We start from the raw sequence: 7836 nt of genomic DNA on the forward strand, positions 1-7836 counted from the left end.
TTATTTTTTTTTTTTTTGTCTGAGTAAAAAAAAAAAATTAAATATCAACCAATTGCGGGCCGCCACGTGTCACTGGGGCCCGCAAACAGTTGAAAAGCTCACCAAACGTCGGTCCTTATTTCGGCTTCCCTGGGATCGATTTTACCCTTATCTGTGGGCCCCCCCCCCCCACCTAAAAACCCCACTAAAACCTCTATTTCCGTCCCGATAATCCTGGCCTTAGAACTCTAACTCTATTAAGTAATATATTATATTTAACATGTACGTATAATAGCAAATCTGTATTTGGTGATGGATGATGTCACCGATTTTTTTTAGGAATTTTTTTTAAAATCCAACAGTCATATTTGCTCCTTATTTTTGATCTAACGGACACAAAATTCCCTGGCTATGAGTAGCTTACGTCATCAAAATTTTTCCTATTTAGCCGTCTTTCCTCAAATCGTTTCATCATCAAACAAGCGACCCTTAAATCACACCTCTCTGATCAATATATGCATTGTATATATTGTATTTCCCCGAATCGTTTTATCCTCAAACACCACAACCCTTAAATCACACCTCTCTGATATATATATGTACAGATGATGCACAGTAGTCACTCAGCAGCCATCTCTTCTATGGGACACCTCGCAAACGCCGTCTTCGTTTCGGGCAGTTAAGGTAGGGTAGGAATTTATGGGCACGTTTTGGGACGAGCAAGTTTACAATTTGACGCCAGAGGACCTAGAATTGTTATGCTTCTATATACCAAATTCGCTGAAGTAGACATCATCAATTAGAGTCTAAGGAAGCAACCTAGGTTTCCTTTATGGAGGGTCTTCTTTTAGTTTTTGTTTAGACTTTTGATTCAGACAGAAATCGTTTAAATATTCTTCCCTAGGTATTCATAGTATCAAGCCATACTGTTTGCCTGAGATCTTACATCGTTTCTTGATTTTGCAAAACCTTATTCAGGTTCATATAGGAATCCCTGACAGTGATTAGAAAAGCAGTCAGTCGTGGGTGATTCTTTTCAAAACAAAACTCAAATTTTTCTTTAGGTCATTGACAAAGGCAAGATACTGCAAATTCCCTTAACATCCACGATTTAGTTTTGATCTCATCCGATCCCATCGGATTATCCTTTTTTCATGTATGGGAGCGGGGTTGGTATGGCATCGATGGGTGTGATGAGACCAGAGCTTGTAATGAAGTCGATTGTTCCGGTGGTTATGGCTGGTGTCTTACATATTTACGGTTTTGATCATAGCTGTGATACTGGAATCAACCCAAAGGCAAGTCTTACTATCTATTTGATGGCTATGCCCATCTCTCTTCAGGTCTCGTTTTGTTGGGTTTTTCCCTCATTAGCCCAAGACCCAAGAAGCCCAAAAAGAAGAAGAAATATCTAGAGAAAAATGGAGAAGGATGAAGAAGTGTGTAGAAAAGGAAGTGTGTAGAAGATGAAGTGTGTAGAAGATGAAGTGTGTAGAAGATGAAGTGTGTAGAAGATGAAGTGTGTAGAAGATGAAGTGTGTAGAAGATGAAGTGTGTAGAAGATGAAGTGTGTAGAAGATGAAGTGTGTAGAAGATGAAGTGTGTAGAAGATGAAGTGTGTAGAAGATGAAGTGTGTAGAAGATGAAGTGTGTAGAAGATGAAGTGTGTAGAAGATGAAGTGTGTAGAAGATGAAGTGTGTAGAAGATGAAGTGTGTAGAAGATGAAGTGTGTAGAAGATGAAGTGTGTAGAAGATGAAGTGTGTAGAAGATGAAGTGTGTAGAAGATGAAGTGTGTAGAAGATGAAGTGTGTAGAAGATGAAGTGTGTAGAAGATGAAGTGTGTAGAAGATGAAGTGTGTAGAAGATGAAGTGTGTAGAAGATGAAGTGTGTAGAAGATGAAGTGTGTAGAAGATGAAGTGTGTAGAACTAACTTGTAGTCTCCACTTACTAGTATAAATAGGGGTGCTTAGCACCATTTGTAATCATCCAAGAATCAAGAAAAACAAAGAGAGAAAATATTTGTAAGAGAGAGTTTCCAAAAACAAAATCTTTGTAGTAAACCCTTTCCTAAATATTAAGAGTCTTCTTCTTAAATTTTCTAGTTATCTAATACCATCTTCATCTCATCGATATTGGATAATTTTCCCAACAGAAATATAGTCTTGTCTTGTCATGTATAGTTTTTTTTTCCTTCTTAAATATCCCTTGTTATTGTCTCTCTTATTTACAATACGCATTGTTTGTTTGTTTATATAGTTGAGGTATTGCAAAATAAATATTTCTACAGAAGATGGTTCGACCTTTCGGTGAGAAGAACTCGATGAGGATTACCAAAATAGTGTACCGACTGCCGAGATTCGAGACTGATCTCCGTTCCCGTACATTGTAATTTAATTTCATAAAGCCTATATACGTGTTTGGCCTTCGTATATGTAGGGTTGTGATTGTGTCTATGTTTCCTTAGTCACTTCTTAGAACCATCTTTATCTTTATTGTCATCCAAGGGATATTTTAGTATTTCTTTAAAAGAAAACATATCAGTCGCTTTTTTGGCACATGGCATGACAAGTAAAAGGGGAATTGTAAGGGTGTGTGTGTGGATTCACGTTTTTGCATACGCATATAATATATATTACGATTCGTATCAAGAATCACAAAAGGAGATCCATAAAAAAAGGAAATATTTTTCTTTCCGCCAAAAACATAAAAGAAGTACATTTTTTCTGCCGCCATAGGGAAAACACAAGCAAGTAGACGTATATGTAGAGAAAAAGTTTTTATTTCTCTTAAAGAAAGTATGTAGAGAAAATGATCCTTTAAAAACAAGTTACAGGACGAAAAAAACGAATCATAGATGATAAAACCGAAAATATAGTTCTCGCATAGAGTCAAACAATTACCGGAAAATTAACGGCAACATTATTATGTCATGCTGTTTGAACTTATTATTAAGGATTTTTTTTTTTTTTTGAAACTGAATTATTAAGGATTTGTTTCAGATTAACAAAAGATGTATTTTTGTGTTAAGAGCATTGCACATTTCAGGTAAAAAACATGTGTTCCTTTTATTTTTTTTTGTAACAGGGACATATATGTGGTTCCACACAAGTGTGATCGAGTGTACTATGGATTTGGAACTAAGCGTACTGGATTTGAAACTTACCATTTCTGATATATTTGTTTGTTTGGCCATTCAATATGAACATTTAATTCCTACTGCGACTACCTGGTACCGAAGAACATGCTCCCAGAAAATTAATCGGTTGGACTTCGTCCGTTGATATCCAGTTACTAGAAAAAACAGGGACATGCGTTATTATTTTGTTTCTGCATTATAAAAAGAATTTGGTAAAAGATAACTTGTTAAATTCCTAATTAAACATTCTAAAAAAACTATGTCACTAGTTATGTTTTGCGTTAATAACATACACTTATGTCGGTTCTTACATCCGGATAGTGACACACAATAGTGATACTATCGTAATTTTCAAAAAAAAAACAACGATACTATCACAAAGTACTATACTATAATGTTATAGAACTTGACTGTTTATTATCAATAGATTATATTTTCTAATAATATATTAGTTTTTATTTGAGATCTCATATTCAAAATGCGATTAGGCTTAATAAATTAATTAATCTATTTATAAGCAGTTGATTTTAGAAAAATTGCATCCTATATACACAACTTTTGCCCTAATTAAATCAATACTCTAAATTCCACACCATGGTGTCTTCGTTGATAGACACAAACTTTGTCACATTATAGATAATTTGTTAATTTCACCATTTTTTTGGATTTTAAGCCAATTCACTCTTGATTTTAAGTAAAAATCTATAATATTTAATGTTTTTTGGTCAACCTACAAAATTTAATGTTATTATAGTTTATTTAGTTAGTTCTGACTTCTGGTTAATAATCTGATTTCGATTATTGTCAATTTTAAAGTGAATAGTTTGAGATGAAAAAGAAAAAATAATCATTTGGAGAAAACATGATAAGAATCCCACATCAAAATTCAAAAATAATACGAAATCTTATAAATATGTGTCAATCTACTTATTAACAATTAGTTTCGACTACTATATATTAGTAATAAGCTATTTGTTTTTTTTTTGTAGCCTACAATTGCAGCTTAGGCATACACATCAATAGGTTGAAATTCGAATCCATGACATAAAAGTAGGCAAAAGTACCACATACAAACTTAACACCTCCAGCACCAGGGCTGTGCCTGAATAAAAGCTGATAAAGCATATGCTTGAGAACCAGTGAAAATATTTATACGTATCTGGGTTCGACGTTCCATAACTTTTTTTTATAGAATTTTTACAGTTTATTTAGAAGAAATGGGCAAAAAAAATATTTCTGCTTCAGGGCCAATATATCTGAGGCACGGCCCTGCCTCCAACCTAACACAAATAAGTCTGGGAGAATTCTAACTTTATATACTATTTTTGTAATTGTAAACTATTTTAAATTATTTGATAAAAAATATTATTTTAAATTATTTATAAATGTTTAAAAATTATTAATAGAAGTTTATAAATTCAATCTCATCTCCAGAATTCTAAAACTTAAACAATAATCACTAAATCCTAAATTCAGATATTTTTGTTTAAATGTATTTTTAAAAATTATATCCGGTTTAGTGTATTTTAAGTAATCTTTCAAAAAATCTTACAAAATATAAAAGTAGGCAATCCAAGAATCAAGAAAAACAAAGAGAGAAAATATTTGTAAGAGAGAGTTTCCAAAAACAAAATCTTTGTAGTAAACCCTTTCCTAAATATTAAGAGTCTTCTTCTTAAATTTTCTAGTTGTCTAATACCATCTTCATCTCATCGATATTGGATAATTTTCCCAACACGTTTGTGGTCTCGCCGGTCTCTCCGCCGGTATGGCTATCATAATCGTCCGCGAAGCCGGTGTCAGGTAATTGAGAAAACCCATGTTCTCTTAATGATCATGTTTATGAAGTTGAACAGAAACGTTGTTGTGATGTGTGTTGCTTGTCATATGCCACTTAGAGATATGTGTTTGGCTTTGTAATAATGTGATATGATTTGTGTGTGGTTGCAGAGCGAATGCACAACAACCAAAGCTCTTTGTGGAATGATTCTGATTCTCATCTTTACTGAAGCACTTTCGCTGTACGGTCTTATTGTTGGTATCATCCTCTCTTCTCGTGCTGGTCAGTCTAGAGCCGAGAGAACTCTGAAAGTCTCTTAATGTTTTTGATATTTTTCACTTTCAATATTCGTGGAATTGTGAGCTTTCAGTTCTCATGAATATCATTTGATTTTGGTTATAATTGTTTTTAGAAAAATGTGTACACTATATGGAAAACATCAAATAAGTGATGAAATAAAATGCTTGAGTGATTTGATTCCTTAGACAGAAACAATGGTTTGTTGTTTTTGATGATTCTTCTCTTTCTTGCAAGCTCTCGTAGCTTTGACAAAAAAATGGATGGTATTTGTTTGAGAAACTATTTAAGAAGTAAATGGTGATGACGTTTAAAAAAGGTAATGCTCCTGAGACTATTGTGTATTTGTGTGTGTATCTAATTCGGATATCAAAGAATTTTACATTTACAATCTACTCGGTGTTACATGAATTTGATCACACATTTGTGTTTATTTACATTTATATCTTATGTTCAATTCAAGCAAAATGTGTGTAGGACAAAAATCAACAAATTAAGAAAATATAAAATTTGTAATTTAATTTGCAGATTTAATATTTATTGGAGATTTTTGAAGTGAATCAATGCAACCATTTTAAAGTACAAATGTAAAATGTAAAAGAATATTTGCAACTGATCAAGTGAACCATTGAATTCTTTAATAGCTACTGTAGCCTTTTTGATGATCAATTTTTGCAACAGTTGGTAATTAACCATTGCAATAGCATTGTACTTAGGCCATCTTCAAAGGGGGAGCACGTGGGGTGTGCTTGGGCTTAATATATTTGGATTTAATCCAAAAGTGGGCTAAGAGCAGTTTGGGAGGGCTTGTCGAAGAGCTGTGCTTAAGGGAAGTGCTGGTCGACGTGGCAAGTGTGTATCTCCTTAAAATAAGTTTTTTTGGAATCAATTTTAAAATAAGTTTTTTTGTTACATTATTTAATTAATTTTATTTAGTTAAGCACACCCTTAATTAAGTGATCTCCTTTTGAGAATGTTCCATGTTCCTAGCCTAAATACAATATTATACTACTATTTTCACTCTAAGCACACACCTAACTGCTCCCCCTCTGAGGATGCCCTTATGTGTTATTTGTAATTTCCAAACCGCTTTTTAATTATTGCTGAACCACAACGTCATTGTAATAAGCCTTTTTCGTCCACGTCGCCTATTGATTCCTAGATCGGTTAGTGAAAGGTGAACTAACCGAATATTATATTGAACTTAAATTTATTTCAGGTTAACTCAGTAAGATTTACGTTGAATCAAACTACCTGAACCGAATAATCCTAACTAACCGAACGCACATGCCTATTTGAACTTATGATTATTTAGACATCTACTAGATAATCTAAGAGTTTTATCCATTAGGTCAACTCCGCGTCTAAATATGACTGACCTTTAATTTCTTATATGTGCAGCTGTAGAGGGCGAGCACTTCACAGCTAAAGGCATCGGGATGGAGAACATGGCTGGACCAGAAGGAGGACAAGCGGTGGCATTGAGAACACATCTCTAGACAATAATGTGTCTAGGAACCAGAAAATACACGCAAAAAAAATCGGTTCTTATTCGGTTTTTTTTTCCTGGTTAGTTCGGATAATTAACATTAAATATCGGATATTTTGGAAAAAATATCAAATATAATGATTCAGATAAAAATTTAGGATATTTAAGAATACTTTGAATATTTTGGATAAAAATATCTTGATCCTTTCGGATAGTTTGAATAATTTATAATGAACTAACTTTAAAAATTATTTTTAGATATTTTAATAGTTTTTTAAATTACAAATATATATATATAGCTATGTTATTTTAAATTGAATATTTCATTCTCGATACGGTTTTGGTTCGGTTCGGTACCGATTGTGTATATAAGAACTGTTTGTATATTTGAGAACCGTTTGTGTAATTGGATATATAAATATAAGAACCGTTTGTGAATTTGAGGGTTTTGGTTCTGGGTATTTTGGTTTCAGTTATTTTGGTTTGGTTCCGGTTCGGTTTTCGGTTCTGTTTTTTATACGCGGGCCTAAGGAACACCGGTTTGATTCCGGTTCGGTTCTTCGGTTCTGTTTTTTTATTGATAACCAATCAGAGTCTAGAAGAGAAGGAAGAATAGTGTCCGAGAAGTTTAGACTACTAGAGTTAGAGTTAGTGAGTCTTCCTCTTAGATCTAACCAAATTGTAGATCTGACTAAATTGTAATAGATGTAGTGCAATGAAAGAGGTGACTTCTCTTTTCATCATGCTTCTCGTACAACACAAAATTTTGCCCACTCTTGCATTTTTACACCGTTTCATAACGATAACAATTATTCACAGAAAATCATCTTGAATGTTGGGGTCAAAAACGGTTGCGACGAAGTTAACGTCCAAATCCCCGCAAAATACAAGTATGTCTTTTCGCAACAAATCATGCTCGGTCAAGAGAACGTCACAACGTATGTTCCCGAGATAAAGCTTCGTTCGAATTCTATTTAGATCGAGCATAAGCCATTGGAAACATGCCCAGACCGGTTATGGATACGACGAAGTTAACGATCAAAACGTCCGAAGAAGAAAACGAAAAACCTCCTTCAACAAATACTTTTTCGAAATAGACTCTTCCTTACGAAAAGCTTTGCGGAGGAAACACGAGACATCGGACAAGAGCTC

At 33.7% G+C, this 7836-nt stretch overlaps 1 pseudogene; it reads left to right on the top strand.

The window, feature by feature from the left end:
- Positions 1-201: 201 nt before the first annotated feature.
- LOC106293207 lies at positions 202-5604 on the top strand (annotated as a pseudogene).
- Positions 5605-7836: the final 2232 nt, after the last annotated feature.

Source organism: Brassica oleracea, chromosome C1 (assembly GCF_000695525.1).
Source record: "Brassica oleracea var. oleracea cultivar TO1000 chromosome C1, BOL, whole genome shotgun sequence".
Classification (NCBI taxonomy): domain Eukaryota; kingdom Viridiplantae; phylum Streptophyta; class Magnoliopsida; order Brassicales; family Brassicaceae; genus Brassica; species Brassica oleracea.